Source organism: Maylandia zebra, linkage group LG1 (assembly GCF_041146795.1).
Source record: "Maylandia zebra isolate NMK-2024a linkage group LG1, Mzebra_GT3a, whole genome shotgun sequence".
Lineage (NCBI taxonomy): Eukaryota > Metazoa > Chordata > Actinopteri > Cichliformes > Cichlidae > Maylandia > Maylandia zebra.
Window position 1 is genome coordinate 25,029,449 of NC_135167.1, and position 17,607 is coordinate 25,047,055.

The 17,607-nt window shown below is 39.7% G+C and overlaps 1 long non-coding RNA gene across 2 annotated transcripts; it reads right to left on the reverse strand.

Moving 5' to 3' along the window:
• Positions 1-8,400: 8,400 nt before the first annotated feature.
• LOC143418600 (uncharacterized) lies at positions 8,401-17,129 on the reverse strand. Of its 2 annotated transcripts, none has more exons than XR_013098607.1 (3): positions 16,992-17,129; positions 8,747-10,358; positions 8,401-8,665 (listed from the first exon to the last, which is right to left on the reverse strand). It is a non-coding gene; the product is annotated as an uncharacterized LOC143418600 (long non-coding RNA). The 2 variants fall into 2 exon arrangements; XR_013098608.1 differs by lacking the exon at positions 16,992-17,129 and adding an exon at positions 14,120-14,253.
• Positions 17,130-17,607: the final 478 nt, after the last annotated feature.

The window sequence follows — 17,607 nt, forward strand, 5'->3', positions numbered from 1 at the left end:
CTGAATGAGAGAAAGCCAGAGAAAAAGAGGGCAGGCTGCGTATGTGTGTGGGGGGGATGAAGTACTAATACATTACAAAAGACCAAAAAAATGCCTGCACGAAAACCTAAATAATGAAATGATAATGGAAGCGAGGGACAGAGACAGAGGATGATGGCAAAATACAAAGAAAGACGAAGTGTGGAGGAACAACTCATGTACTGCATCTTAAGTGAGACGTGAGAGCATGAGAGCTGAATAATGAAACCAAGATTAGGTGTTAGGTATGCCAGGTAGGTCTTTGTTGGAGAGCTCTTGGAAATATTTAAAAAGGTTAGTGTATGAATAAACATAGCTTATCAAGGTCCCTTTACGTGGGGAAAAGAAAGAGATCCTAATGAATAATAAAGAGCTGATGTGACAGGAGAGCCAGCCTTGTGCTCTCCAGCCCACCCTCCTACCGAACCTCCCAGCCCTGCAACGCAGTAATGGAATGTTTCCTACAGGACTTTTTTACCACAAAGGACAAAGGCATAATCATTAAAATGGCAGAGCAGGGTGGAGTCAATATTGCAAAGAGCTGTTGTTATTCATGTTGCAGGCTACAGATGGACTGTATATTAGGAGCATGGTGCTCCCATTAGATATTCCACTGACACATGTTCACACACACCACTATTCAACTGCTCCCAAGGTCTCTGTTACAGTTCTGTCACACACATGTAGGACACCGAAACAGTGAGAGGAACAGAGATAGGGATATAAAGGAGTCTCTGCTGGGAGGTGGGTCTTGCATAATTTTTATGAGCCACAGTTCGCATAATGAAATAGACTGTGACATGCATGTTAATTGTTCACTGGTGCTCTGCACTGTTAAACAAAACTGGGTTCTCCTCACTGGTAATTAACCCTGTTATATCATACGTGTGTAATAGACTAAACAGTTTGCTCTTTGTCTATTGAATTTGGTGGTTTTGAAGCTAGAAAACCTGTAATTTTGACATTTGGTAAATGACCTGTATATGTATAGCGCCTTACTAGTCCCTAAGGACCCCAAAGTGCTTTACACATGCAGTCATCCACCCATTCACACACTGGTGATGGCAAGCTACATTGTAGCCACAGCCACCCTGGGGCGCACTGACAGAGGCGAGGCTGCTGGACACTGGCGCCACCGGGCCCTCTGATCACCACCAGTAGGAAACGGGTGAAGTGTCTTGCCTAAGGACACAACAACCCAGACTGTCCAAACCGGGGCTCGAACCGGCAACCTTCCGAATACGAGGTGAACTCCCAACTCTTGAGCCACGATCGCCCCATTTCTTAGTACAATGTCTTTAATTAACTTCCTTCTAAATATTTTATGCAACAGACGTGATGCTTGGCTTCTGAATGGTAAAACAATAGCATCAAAAACTGTAAACTGTACATATAACAGTGGCATCTTTTGTGAAGAGGAGGAGGAAACTGATTTAAATTCAAAGCCATTTCTGGCAGTGCACATTATGTGCTATATCTCTGAAAACACTGAGTTAGCTTTGGATGAAAAGATTTGCCTTTTCATGTTCTGACTCTTATTATAACAGAAAGAGAATTCACAAAAAATGAAACTGAAAAAAAAAATCTCTTAATTTTTAAAGGTAATACACGCTTTTGGCTCATACAGATCTTTTCTTACATTAGCATAATTTTCAGACAATCAGCAATAATCACAGCAATTCAGATTCGAGTTAACTCTGGGGGAAATCAGGTGATAAAGTAGGCAAAAAAACATTATTAACCATCATAACCATGTTTTGTCATCTGAGTTGAGGAAGTTGCTCTCAGGTTACTGCTGCCTTGTACCCAGTACATACTTAAAACCCTTCATTTACTTGGCTATCAAATCATTTAACTCTGACAGGGGGAATTTGGATTAAGTTCTTTTTACGATTGTTCATTTTTAGGCCAATTTCTTTGTCAGTTTCTTTTCTTTGTGTTTTTTTTTTATGTGTTTGACTATTTATTGCTTTTTTGCCTATCATCCTGATTGTTTGTTGATCTGTGGTTTGACACAAATCTGTTTTGTGCTTAGCGTTTAAGGTTGATTGTGCAGCTGATGACTGTGTAGATCCTCGCTCGACAGATGCAACATACTTTTGTTTAAATTACGCATTTAATCCTTAAGATATATGTGTGTGTTAATGTAAGAAAAAAAATGCAATTTCAAGAAATTCTACTGTGGTAAATGAAAGAAGTTGGCCGTCATGCCCTTTTTAAGCTTTAACTGCAAGAAATAAATGTGCAACATTACGGAAAAACTTCTAGTAGTTTCAGCTCATTAACTGTCCTGTAATTATAAATCAGAAAGTTTCTGTTAATTCACAGAAAGTTCTATAGTACATCGTGAAAAAACTTTAAATTTGGTGCAGCATGAATGCCCAAATGGGAGGTTTTTATTAGTAAAGATAAAGCTGTGAAGTCTAAACATTCTAAAAAAAGTCTAAAAATTTAGCCTTTCTTCATGTTTTACAAAGCTGTCCAGTGAGGCCGGATTAGAGTCTTTGCAGTGGCGATTCTGGTCCCGGGGCCTTAAATTTGATCATCCTGGCGAATATGAACTCAAACCCCTTTCTATAACAGAAATGTTGCAGAAAGGTTAGACCTCTATGCCCTGTTGCCTCTTGAGCTCTCAGTAACTCAACACCTTGAGTAAACAACTCACCCTGCTGCCTAACGTGTGTGAACATCCAGACTACACTGAAAGAAAGCATCTCTCTTTAAAAAAAAGAAAAAAAACAACCTTATCTGTTATGATTTTGTACCTTTACCACATTCAGAAAATGCTAAATGTACCTTCAAAGCTGGCCAGTTGACTTATGTGGCCAGCCTCTTGAAAGGCAGCATAAGTGCTACAGCTAAAGCCATCTGAGGCAACAAAGGAAGCCGGGTTTTTAAGTCATCTGTCCGTTCTGTGCAGTCTATAAATCAACTGTGGCCTGGAGGGCAATCTTCCTGTATGTGTGGTTGTTTATCCATTGCCAGAGGTGCCCTTGATGGTCTTCGGTGGTTGCACAGTATTTCTTCAGCCTCTCGCGGGCTAGGAGTGTAAACCTTGCAACACAGAGAAAAACTGAAGGGGGTTGGTGAAATGATGATTTTAAAATGCAAAAGGAATAACTGATAGGTTGGTGAATGAATTTCATCAGTTAAAAAAAAACAAAGAAAAGAAAAACACAATAAACAGTGTTTTAATAAAAACAGCTTTAGTACTTTTTTTTGGAATTTATTCTCAAAGTCTCTGGAATTTCATCATAAGGATGAACACCATCCTTCCAAGATAACCCCTCATTAGGTCTGCTGAGGATAGTGATGGAGACATAAATACTACTACCTAATAAGTATTTGGATGTGGTGTCTCCAGCTATCCATACCCATGTCAGCAACAGAGTATAATCACAGCTGTACAATATAAAGGATGCCCATAGCTTCATATTTCAAAAGTGAAGATGTGCCTTGAACCTGAATGCTATTTACTGGCCACTAGAGGGCAATCATGATGATAAACATAGCAAAGATGGCTGTAGCTACCGTAACATCATCCATTGTCTTCTGAAGTCCTGTTTTGAAGCATCAAAATGAACGTTTCCACCGTCACTATCTTGGTTGCAAACATCAGGATATGCCGAAAATATGCAGGTCTTACTGTGAACTCGCATGCTCATTGGCTACCAATGAGCACACAGCCAATGACTGTGTTCAGAATAATGAGCATTATTACCAGCTAATCACCTTATATTACCAGTTTGAATTCACATTTCATATATATAAATTCATTTACATAAATATGTAACTGCATATACTTTTGTACACACTGTCATTACTCCGGTCCACCAGAGGACCCCAGCCTACACTTTGGGAACCACTGGAGTGACTGGAGACTGGAGCTATAGTTTTTCTTAAAACCACAAGTATCACCATCTGGTGGGCTTTAAACAGAATGCAGGTTTCTGGGCGCAACCACATTGGCTTCATTTTTCCGAACCCGAAGCTAAATCCATGTTTTATACGCTGTGGTTGCAAAAAGTCTTCTGGTCATCTAAAGGAAAATCTAAAGGAAAACAGCTCTCGTTGTCCTTCCTCTGTGACCTCAGCAAAGACTTTCCTGATGAGTATATGGGCTCTTGCTAGTTTTGGGTCATACTTAATACACATTTTATAAATTATGATCACCCTAAGAGTGTGAAAAGATGTATTTATCAGCCAGTGGGTATCAATCTTTTACGGGTGGAGAACGCTGTCTGACACAGTATAAGTCTCCTATTCAGTTGGGCTGAGATGTGGTGACTGAAGGCCACAGCATGTGAGTCACATCATTTTCATATTCATCACAACATTAATCATGTAGGATAAAGGTGATTACTCAGCTGCCACTCACTGTCGGGGTCAAAGATTAGCTTTTCCTTTAATTTCTCAGCCATGCGTTTGTGTTTAGAGTGATTGTAGTGAAAACTGTGCATCTTCATTAGATGCTAAAAACACAGTTCTAATTAATGAGACAATGTTGTGAAGAAGACAGTCTAATTTATACTGGATGAGTTGTTGAGGTACAGTGTGAGGCTGGTGAGTGAGCGTCCCTCCCAGTCTCAGCGTTGATGTGTGGCTCCATCACTCTCTGTCACAAATCTCATTCCCTCCTGCACTCACTTGGATTTCATGCAAATTTTTGTTATTCCACGTCAAGAAAGGTGCGTTCTCTAAGCGACTGGGTCAGGCAGGGGGAATCACATTAACCGACTCAGATCTGCCACAGCAGCTTATATAACTCTTGCTGCTGCCGTTTATCAATTTGCAATGCTCCAAATTTTTACTGCAGCCTGATTTTTTTTCCAAGCTTTGTCACAGTTTGTATTTACTTTTCAAAGTCCATCCTGTTTTTTTTTGCATATTTGAGTGTTTAAAAATTAGGAAACAGATAATGAGGCCAGCTGTACTGGGAGGGAGAGAAGAGATTAAAGCTTTTTGTTCATTCGAGCACTGTGAGGTTTATAGTGTGTAAGACTTCTCTACCAGGATGAACCACTTGAGCAGCCTTCCATGTCTAATATTAAATTTCAAGTACACATATTGGCCATGTTCCCTTTTCTACCTGGCTGCACCACAGGGACAATTTTGCACTTATCTCTGTCACCTTAATGGTGCAGATACTTTACAGTAACTACTTAGTTAAATCCACATTAGCAAATGTTTTACCCACTCAGGGGCAGCCTATTTTAAGGCTAAATGTGGGGATAGGCAGCTGCTTATTTACACATCCAGCAATGATACTTCACTGTTGTTGTGTCTTAGTTCAGCGTTCCTTCAGTTCTCAGTGGGTTCCCCACTACAATTAGCTCCTTATACATACAAATTATTTGAAATTCAGATCTTGATTATGGAAGCTTAGAAAAGAAACGGTAGAATTAGTGTCTTTCCTTTGTAATAACAGTAAAATTTACTTTTTATTAGGCACACTTGTTTAACAGCTGATGAACACAAATATCTAATCAGAATCACATGGCAACAGCTCAATATATCTAGGTATGTAGGCACAGTCAAGACAACCTGCTGATGTTCAAACATGGGAAAGGTTGAACTTCTTCAGCTTGGTAGGAAGGCATCAGTAGGTAGGTATCTATCTATCTATCTATCTATCTATCTATCTATCTATCTATCTATCTATCTATCTATCTATCTATCTATCTATCTATCTATCTATCATGTCTGGTTAAGTTCTTCACGAACAGATCAGATAAATAAGCTTTTGAATAAACACACATATTTGTACTGTCTACAGGGCTGGTCATGCACCTGGCCTGATATTTGTTTTAATAATACTTCCTCAGGTCAAACAGAATACGATGCATAAAGGCGAGGAAATGAGGAAACTAGATTTATTCTAATTTACTTAATCAGACAAACTGCCAGTTAAAGAAATGATATTCAAAGTAGAAAGTTTTACTGTTAGAGTTGTAAATGTAGAAGGTAAAACACTGTATATTAATGAGTTGGTTTTTTTTATGCTCTCAGGTACTGGGCACGGAAAATACAGAGTGGATAAAGAGAAATTTGTTAAGCTGTCAGTGCCAGTGCATCACTGTGGGGAAGTGTAGTGAAGTGTATTGGAGCTGAGTTTGGGTGCAGTAAGCGCGTCAGCAATGGTGTCTTTTTAATTGTGCTCCTGTGTGTGAGCAGGTGAGTGGGAGGTTTGTGTGTGTGTTTGAGTGCATTATACTTTGATGAAGTGTGGGTGTGTGGGCACATGGTTATGGGTTTTGGAGTTGTCAATGCACATTTACAGAAGGCAGTGATGTGATCTGTGGAAAGCCTTTTTTTTTAAAGTGCTCAGCGCAAAATCAAATGTGCTTCATGTCGCGCACAGTTTATCTCGTACACCTGGATGTAAATGCTCCTCACAAGGAAAAGAATGAATACCATTTCATGGGTGACCTTGCAGCAATTTTGCAAAAAATAATCTTTTGCGGCATGACTTTAAGAGATAGCAAACAATTTTAAGTGTGCCCACTGCCAACTTTGCGCCCCTCCCCTTCTCATTATTTAGTATCGAAAGAGGCAACAGGCTTGAGAGCTCAAGTTTGCCTGAACAAATTTGTACACAAATTCAACTCCTAATTCAGAATAAAGAACTCTATTCTCACTTCACAATCCTTTATGAAACATTGGAATCATGCTATTTGGTCAGACATTATTCAAAATACATTTTTTTTATGAGTTAATAATAAAAAAACCTCAACACCAGAGGTTTTCAGCTTGTACAATATGGACTAAGCTTGGTGCTGAATATGCTTCAGTATTAGTATATATGTAGTATATATATCGGTATTGTTGGTAAGTTAGGTCACGCCTGATAGAAGACATATTTGACTAGGATCTGTTTTCTTTTTTATTCCTGAGGTGAGAAAATAGCATAAAGTTGTTTTGTTTTTTTTGTTTTTTAAGATAAGCAGTGAGGATTTGTCGGATTTCTTGGAGACAGACCAAGATCAAAAGGCAACAGGGAGGAAAGGAGCACTGCACACTCTTAGGCTTTTGGTTTGCTGTGGGAATTCTGCAGTTTTATTACTGTGTTTATTTATTTAACATTAGTACATTAGGAAAGTCAGTTCTCTTTGTTCCTGTCCCAGTAGGTCAGCCCTACTGCTCAACTGTTACATTAACTTGACAAACAGACAATTTCACCACAGGAATTAATGTGTGTATAAATTTCAGCTGGTACTGCACTGTAACAAATATGGATATAAAGTTGAAAAGAAAGGAGAAATTTATGACTAAAAAATATTTGCTGTTTTGTGGTTTTGTAAAAGTAGGGTTAGGACTCCACATTTTAAAGCTTTAATATAAGAGTTTCGACTGCTACCATGTTGGTTTTCTGAAGCTAGAGGTTACCTTATTTGGATGAGAGTGCTAGCACATGCTAGCAAGCCTTGCTAGAAAGCTTCTAAGTAACAGCCAGATAAAATACTAAAAGTTCACTTTCCCAAATTGAAGCACAAACTTCTTAGATGGCCTGCAACACACAGCAAGCCATGCAGCTCAAAAAGACACCAATGACACAAACACGGTGGAGAGGTCCAGTTCAGTGACTCCAATTAGCAAAGGTGAAGAGTAGCAGACGCTGGGCTACAGCTGCCTGTGTCACAACAAACCCTCAAAGAGGCCCCTAATGCCAGTATCATAGACAAAGCGTTATAAAATCATTCAGTCTCCCTCCAGTTGTTATGATGGGTTAAACTATCCAGAGAGGCCCAGTTCATTTTATTTAACTTCCACATGTTTTAATGCTGTAAATTTGGGCATTTTAACATGGGAGTCTGAGCCTGAAAATGTCTTTTGGTAATTTCATTTTGGATTCATTTTCCAGTCCTGGAAGTTGCTGCTAAAATCAAGGGATCCTGATCAAGGTGTTCAGATTCCCCCACTGGAGCTCCAGACGAAATCGTGAGTCACTGTAGCAAACAGTCTGCGCTGTCTGTAAGTATGAGTTTATACACATCTTACCATTTTTCACTCACATTAAAGGAAAGAAAATCAGTGAACAGCTAACATAACAATGGCTAACGTGCTTGACAAAAAAACATTTAAGTGGTAATTGCATGTAAAAGGACTCCACGTGATTGTTATGGTTATTTTATACCGGTCCTTTTTTATCCAACTGTATTTTTCTGTTGTGTTTCTTGTTGCACTTTATAACATGGTCTGTGACTAACAGTCTAATTCCCCTAAAATGAAACTGAATTTCCATTTTATTTTATTCAACATTATAATGTAATTATTTAAACCTACAAATACCTACTCAACGACACACTATAATAAGGAGGGAAATAATTCAAGTTTTTAGCAGGAAGAAGAAATATTATACAATAAGTAATTTTAAGTAGGGGAAAAGGATGCTGAAGAAGACGGCAAGACCTGGTCACTTGAAAAGAAATGGCAGCTAGAACTGAGTTGAACAGCTTCTCTGATGCTTTGAAAGATGCAGTAAGATAAATCTGTCGTGGTGTGTGGATGAAGCGGACTCGAGCGAAGATCTCCTTGCAATGATACAGTGAATTTATTTACAGAGTGAAACAATTACAGTCCAGTGAAATCCCTCGGCCGTGGCCCCCGTGGTCCATTCACCCAGCTCCCGTCTTCTACTCTCCACCTCCTAGTGCGAAAGACAAAAAAAAGGAGTAAATAGCAATCCGAAAGCGAGTTGGAAAAAGCACACAATCAAGACACTACTAACGAGCTTAGAATAATGATCCAGCGCTGACTGAAGCCTGGTCACTGCGTTAAATACACCGGGGTCTGATGGCGGATAATTCATGGCAGCTGGTGAATGTTAATTAATCGGCGGTGTGCCGAAGCTCCGAACGGAGCTACTTCCGGGTTGGTGGACCTGCCTCCGGGGAAGCGCGGCTCCATCTAAATAAACTCAAACATAAATGATCAGGTCGCCCAGCAGGGCTAGTCAGACCATGACAAAATCTGCCAAGTATTCTCTTGGCAAATGTGCAATTGCTGCATAATAAAATGGACAGATGTATTTCAGAATTCTAGGTCATCACACAATAGTACATCAGAGACTGTTCAGTTCTGTGTTTTACAGAAACATGGCTCACCCAAAAGACCCCCCAGAAGGTCTTTTCACTGTCAGGCTACATGGCCTAGAGATGTGACCACAGCATGAAAGAGTGCAAAACTGGCTACCCCAGAGATTACGTTTTTAACTAAACTATGGACATCAAATGTTCAGCATCTGGGAATCTGGTGCAGGCTATTTTATTTACCAGAAGAACTACAGAGTACAGCATTTACACCCTTGGTTTAAGTGCATGAAGCACTGAAATAAGTCTTTCAGCATTGTCAGCAAGTATTAAAATGCATAACCTGCTGCTGCCTTAGCTGATTCTAACCATTTTCATGAAAACTCTATCTTACTTAAATGTGAATATATAATCTTTCTTACTATAGGAAGCAGGACACTTGTTTAGTGATATCAAAAAGATATTTTCATGGTCCCCTGGTCTTCTTGTGCTGACCTGCTTTTTCTGATTGTTCTTGCTCTTTGTTGCTCTCTCACTCTGTGAGTGTGTATGTGTGTGTATGTTTGTGTATGTGTATCCACCATTCTGATTCACATACCTGGAGATGGTTGGTAATCTACTCACCTGTGTGCAATTGGTCATTACCTGTCCGGTGAAAGGAAGACAAAAATTATTCAGCAGGGAAGGACATGGCCCTCTTTGTGTAAGACAAAGAAGAATCGCATCTGGTAAATAGTTATATTGTGGTCAAACAGTCCACTTTATTGACTTATACTCTGGGTAGGCAAAACACAGGGCCATGGCTGTAATGGTTTAAATACTGCCCGAGCAACTTCAGGTTTCGGCTCTACATAGTCATCTTGCAAATACTGCTAAAAAAACTTGACCTGTATTTCTGTTCCTATCGAGCAATCACAAGTCTGTTTATCTCCAACACAACAAGGACACCACTGATTTTATGCCACCCAGTGCTTAAAGACCATAATTCAACTATCGACTGACCTCACAATAGGATAACAGGATAGAATTCAATCTGTTACTTATTCTGTTTCCATTGCAGATGATTACAATTACATTTTTTAAAAGCTGGATCTCTGTAACGCCTACCACCTGGTGCAGATAAAGAGAGAAATAAATCAAAAACATCTTTCAACACTCACCTGGGGCACTCTGGGTATCTTGTGATGCTTTTCAGACTTACCAACACACCAGTATTGTTCCACAGCATAGTTAAAGATGTCCTCTGGTACTTCTTCAGTTACTTTGTCTTTGTCTACTTGGATGATACTTTCATCATTTCCAAAACCCTCTCTGAGCATCAAAAGACAGAGTAACATTTATTGCAAAACAAACTGTTTGTCAAGGGAGAAAAATATGAATTTCATATTGATTCTGTGGTATTCTTGGAGATCCTGGTTGGAAGAAGCAGAACCACTATTCATTGTATGTACTAATCACGAAAACTTTTTGTATTTCCAAGCAACTAAGGAGCTGAATGCTCGTCAAGTCCCCCCCCCCCCCCCCCCCGATTTTTTTTTTATGTTTAATTTCATAATTACATAATAGCTCTGCCCAATAATATTAAGCCTGATTTCACCAGGATTCAACTCCTTATTCTGTCTCTGAGTTACAACCCATCCAATTCATTCTTGGGTCTGCAATACTCAGCTGAATGAGCCAGATCCTGGGATGAGAACCGATCTTTCAATCACCTACCATCGCCTGCCTGCTCTCAGGTAATCCAATGGGCCCATTCAATACAGTTTACCTGCCACGTGACTGTAGTCACACTATAACTGTTCTTCAGAGAGTTATTTTGTGGTCTTCATTGGTCAAAGATGCCCTAACCTTTATAAACTTCTAAGCTTCTAACTGACCATGTGTGCTCCATGGCATTCGTCTGGATTTCATTTTGGATTGAAGTCTTTAGGTCACATCCTAGGAAGCTGTTGGACGTTAGGTGGCATGGGTGCAGCCTTTGATATCTGGTGGACTGGCATAGCTATGGTCCTAAAGAGCATTCCTTGGTCCATAAGTCTGGATAAGTACTTGATCCAGGAATTTCACTGCAGGCACTCCAGCAGGCTCGGTGGGTTGCCAGGAGGGTTACGTTCTCTCTGTCTGTCTCTCTTTCTTCCATATTAGTGTGAATGTCTTTCATAAAGGCAGCTAAATGATATAGGTACAGCATCTTTTCAGATGGACTATGCCATTTATATCTACTGATAACCCCTTCAAGACTTAAGGAACCCATACCATGCTGTCTGGGACAGATCACTCTCCAGATGAGATTTACACAGGATCTCAGTTTTCAGGTTACACCCCATAAGGCAACAGAGCCAGATAAAGTGTCAGCTGGAGCTCTGAAAACTTTTGCTGTACAAAAACATATTTTAATACTATGTTGGATTAGGTTTTCACTCTGTGCAACTTTTCTCAAAAAGACAAATACAAATCTCAAGAAATATTTCCCTTATGTAGTGCTCACGTCAGCACCTATGAAGCTCCTCAATCATGCAAGTGACTAGTTCATTTAATTTTGCGTATTCAACAGGTTGATGTACAAACCTCTGGCAGTTGCTCTCCTCTCAGTCTCACCAGTCTCACTGATAAGACTGATTTTCTTGTCTGGACAATAGTTCAGTTGTAACGCTGTCTATCCCAATATGTTAACAGCAAAGCTGTTCTGGACCTTTCTCACCTGCATCTGGATTTTAGAATTTTTGATAGAAAGACTTCCAATAGCTAGACTACTGACGTTTAGCAGTATCAGCAGTGCTGAAAAAAACAACAACAACTAAACACTGGAAGCCTCCAGTACTGCTTTATCAAGCCTAGTCTCTTTTACTTCAGTACTGATAACTGCCTAGTCATCCATAATTTCAGCTGCATTTCATTTTGCAGGTGACACAACCATCCTGGGACTTATCAAGAGAAACCATAAATCAAATTACTGGTAATGAGACGCTTACCCAAGAGAAAGAAGACAGTCTTGTCTTCTACACCAACAAGACCAAGAAGCTAAACCTGGATTTTAGGAGCAAACCAAACCATCTGCCAACTCTGCTGATTAAAGGTACTGATGTGTAACGTGTGTACACCTTTAGGTTTCTGATCCTGTTCATCACCAATAATCTGAGTTTGTCAGAAAAAACTTTCTTACTTTTGAGAAAGCATAGCAGAAACTCAGTTCTGTCAGGTGACTGAATAAAGCCTGTCTGAGCCATCAGCCTTCTGTCCAGGACTATAGACATGTTATTGAGAACATTCTCGCCAGCTGTCTCATTGTATGGTAGAGGAATGCCAAAATAATAGAGAGAAAGGCCCTTTCAAAGAAGCATTAAAACCTTAGAGACGACTGAAAGAAGCACACCTCTTAACAAGAGAACAAACTGCAGCCCATCCTCACACACGCTACACACCCCATCACAAAGGTGTAGAAGCTCAGATATCCCCGACCAGAAAGCATCAGAGCATCAGCAGCTATCAGCCTACTGGTGAAAGACATTCATGAAGGAGTAAAATAGCTACCAGTAAAGATTCCTCTTATGCTATGATAACAGACTGACAGATCAGCTTAATTTTAAAAACACACAAAGACACACACACCACCCTGCACCAGGAAACACTGTTGAAAGGGTTAAATTTATAGTGTTAATAACAGCTTATTAGACTTTTAATAGTATTAATTATGAAACAACTATGTGTGAATCTAAACACAGCAATCCACCTAACATAGAAGAGTGGGCTGACACATTCATCTTAGCAGAAAATAATAATCCTTAATGAACGGCTTGAAGCAGGCCACTACTTCTCATCAGTCATTGTTTCATATCGGCAGATGACCCACAGGACATAGATATAGGCTTGGATTGCCAGTGAGTGCGACTGCATGCCATGCATGAACGCAACAAGAGCTCAGCAGGATTAGTGCTGCCTTAATGCTTCATGGCATAGATTCAACGAGGTGCTGGAAAGATTCCTTAGAAAGTTTGTTGGCATCAAACAGTTGCTGCAGATTTGTTGGCCACACATTCATGATGTGACTCTCCCATTCCACCACATGCGAAAGGTGCTCTATTGGATTCATTTCTGGTAACTGTGGAGGACATTTGAGTACAGTCATGGTTAAGAAACCAGTCAAACTTGCCTGTCAGATACCAACGACTATGCCACATTCAAAGTCACTTAAATCACCTTTCTTCCATATGGTGATGCTCGATCTGAACTTCACCAGGGCGTCTGGATCATATCTGCCTACACTGAGTTGCTGCCATATGATATATGCAGTGAACAAGCAGTTGAATATGTGTATATATATATATATATATATATATATATACATATATATATATATATATATATATATATATATTAGGGGTGCAACGATACACAAAATTCACGGTTCGGTTCGGTTCGATACTTTGGTGTCACGATTCGATATTTTTTCGATACAAAAAAATGTTCATGCCTTTTTCATTTGTCATTTATTTAAATTATAAATATATATTTTAACTCAAAAGTACAGTTTTTAAATTTAATGTTGCTGAAAAAACAAAGTAATAAAAAAATTAATCTACCTGATCGAGAAATCACTCATCTTTGGAAAAGAGAGTTTATTACAGAGAAATGGCTCTTTCCAAAATAAAAGCTATACTATACGCTTCTTCTGGGCTATATTCTCAGCAGCATATTAAACATATCAGGTCCCCATAAGGAGAATCGTGTGCTAACGGCTGTCTAAATGACTCGGGTAAAGTTTGTAGCATGCGTGCTTGTTGTTTTTGTCTGCTTCCACTTGTCTTTGCACTAGGATGATGTCGGAGTAAATGTGCAGTCATATTCGTTGTGTTCCCACTAGTGCTGTCAGCCTTAATCTCGTTGAAATGACGTTAACGCCACAACACGGCAAATCTCCGTTAACGAGCTACCCCTGATCGCCCTGTGCATGGGGCTAGACGGCCAACACGTTAACGAGCTAACTGCGCTAACACACTAGTTCCCACCCATGTAATTGAGCATTGCGTGGCACATCCAACATACTGTTTTACTTTAGTCCACGACGCGCTTACCTTCAGGGTCATACGTCACATGAAAACCAAAATAATTCCAAACGCCAGATCTGAATGAGGGTGGGGGAGGTTCAATTTGCCATGTTGCAAGGAGAGCTTAACTTCTGTCTCGCTAGCTTGCCCTGCGCTCAGTGAATCTGTGTTCGACTACTCCGCCTAGGCTGCACTGTCGAGCGCAGATCCACTGAGCGCTCAACACAGACAGCATCGTCAGAAGGAAAGTTGATAAAATAAATTAAAAATCTTGTATTGTTTGATACATATGCGTACCGAACCGTATCGAACGGTTCAATATCGATATGAGTATCGTTGCACCCCTAATGTATGTATATATATATATATATATATATATATATATATATATATGTATGTATATATGTATATTAGGGGTGCAACGATACACAAAATTCACGGTTCGGTTCGGTTCGATACTTTGGTGTCACGGTTCGATATTTTTTCGATACAAAAAAATGTTGATGCCTTTTTAATTTGTCATTTATTAAAATTATAAATATATATTTTAACTCAAAAGTACAGTTTTTAAACTTAATGTTGCTGAAACAAAACTAATTAAAAAAATAAATATATCTCAGGGCTCTCAAAATTTCAAAATCCCTGGTAGCCCTTCGGGCAGGGACTCTTCAGTTTTTGGTAGCCCAAAATAAATGTAAGTAGCCCGAATAAAAAAGAGAGCAATTTTTTGATTGATGTTTTGTTTCCTGTTTTGTTTCCTTTACAATATTATACATTAAAGTATAATATTGTAAAGGAAACAAAACATTAATCAAAAAATTGTTGAAAAACAAATTACAACATTGTATAAAAATTACAATCATCAACTCAAATACTTGGTTCTAATTGAACAGAAATTTCTATGAACTTGTAAGAACTGTGTAGGACATGAATCAGTCTGTGTCAGATCCTGAATTTGAAATTTCCACTGAAGTCACGGGTAAGAGACAAGTGGAACCAAGATCTAGGCCATTTGATTTTTGAAGTTTGCAAAGACTGCTAAATTTTGCCAGTGGTAGTTCACTCTTTGCAACATAGTACGCTGTTCTAAACAGATTTTTCAGGTTTATTTTTAGTATGTTATTTGCAATTGGTGTTTGTTCTGGGAAAGATATTGCAGACTGAGCAATAATGCATTTCTTGCATTTCTCATGGGTTCTAATGGGGGCCTTTCTTAAAATGACTGGTCCCAGTAACAAAGGCGCTTGTCGACTCAGAAATCGAGAGAAAACCAACAACACACCCGGCAGAACATTATGTTATTTACACGGGTGCACATAAGTGGTCCGCATGTGCGCATTCGCTGTCAAAATAAAAGACGCGCACCAGATAAGAAGTTGCAACGCACGTTTGCGTCCATATAAAAAGCACTGTTTTTGTCCGCTAGAGTAGGATTTTCACGGCACATTCCGCACCACATCTCTGTGCGTTCATCATTTGTTTGAAGCCAGCTCACCTCCTGCAACCACTTTTCCGAGAATACGCGCTTCTTTTGTGGTTCTGACTCCTGACATTTCTTTGGAGGTAGAGGAACACCAAAGTAATTGCTTAAAGGAGCTTGCTTCTTCGACATCTTTAAGAGTTTTAAACAAATGTCTGTCCTCCTCCAGAAAATCTTATGTATGCAAACACGCGTTGCAACTTCATATCTTGTGCGCGTTTTTTTAAATTTTATTTTGACAGCGAATGCGCACCTGCGGACCACTTATGTGCAGCCCTGGTTATTTAGCTCGTCATATTGCAGCCACAGAAATTCTTTTGTCCATGAAACCATAAAGCTGCACTTTCTTTTTGCCTTATAGTCTGATTTGTCATAACTTCTCCGTTTTGTGGTAAGCTTTTCTTTGGCTGTCACTTCTTCACCCTGACCTGTCTTATTTGGCTCAGCAGAACTAAAATATATATCTGTCTGTGAAGGTGCTCAGTCATCCAGGTCATCGTAGTCAAATATAAATCCTGCTGCTTTTACACACGCACTCACATAAGCTCAGCGATTCTCTGCGCGATCAACCTCTCACATGTTTAAGCTGCGGGAGATTTCACTTGTCATGTTTGCATAGTAAGCTAACGATTAATAAGACGATGTCAGAGGAATTGGTGCGCAAATTATCATCACTCACAGATCAGTGCTGTCGCTCTCTATACACAGTTTGCGCGATTGCAAAGTGAAAGCAAAAAACAAGCGCAAATTCAAACGCGATTTCAATATGTCACATATTGACAGTGGCTCACCGATGCCAATGACATAATTACCCAGCTACATTTCCGAAAGAATGCAAAAGCATTGACATATATTTTTCCTTCCTACAATAGCCCGACGGGCAGGGCAGAGATAGATTTTGGCACCCCGACTGAAAAAATCGCTAGCCCCGGGACGTCGGGCTAGCGATATTGCGAGCCCTGTATCTGATTGAGGAATCACTCATCTTTGGAAAAGAGAGTTTATTACAGAGAAATGTCTCTTTCCAAAATAAAAGCTATACTATCCGCTTCTTCTGGGCTATATTCTCAGCAGCATATTAAACAGCTGTCTAAATGACTCGGCTAAAGTTAGTAGCATGCTTGCTTGTTTTTTTTCTGCTTCCACTTGTCTTTGCACTAGGATGATGTCGGCGTAAATGTGCAGTCATATTCGTTGTGTTCCCACTAGTGCTTTCAGGTTAATCTCGTTGAAATTACCTTAACGCCACAACACAGCAAATCTCCGTTAACGAGCTACCGCTGATCGCTCCGTGCATGGGGCTAGACGGCCAACACGTTAACGAGCTAACTGCGCTAACACACTAGTTCCCACCCATGTAATTGAGCATTGCGTGGCACATCCAACATACTGTTTTACTTTAGTCCATGACTCGCTTACCTTCAGGGTCATACGTCACATGAAAACCAAAATAATTCCAAACGCCAGATCTGAATGAGGGTGGGGGAGGTCCATGTTGTAAGGAGAGCTTAACTTCTGTCTCGCTAGCTTGCCCTGCGCGCTTCCTTCTGACGATGCTGTCTGTGTTGAGCGCTCAGTGAATCTGCGTTCGACTACTCCGCCTAGGCTGCACTGTCGACCCTAGGCGGAGTAGTCGAACGCAGATTCACTGAGCGCTCAACACAGACAGCATCGTCAGAAGGAAAGTTGATAAAATAAATTACAAATTTTGTATTGTTCGATACATATGCGTACCGAACCGAAAGCACTGTATCGAACGGTTCAATATCGATACGAGTATCGTTGCACCCCTAATGTGTATATATATATATATATATATGTATATATGTATATGTATGTGTATGTGTGTGTGTGTGTGTGTGTGTGTGTGTGTGTGTTACATTAACGTATATGTTATATATGATACAGTTTCATCAAAAATTCATGCAAAATATTAATGCATATGTTGTCAGTTTAAGCACTCTTATGCAAATTAAAGTGCCAATTAAGCCAGAATTGACTGTAACCATCACAATAAAACAAAAATACCCAGGAG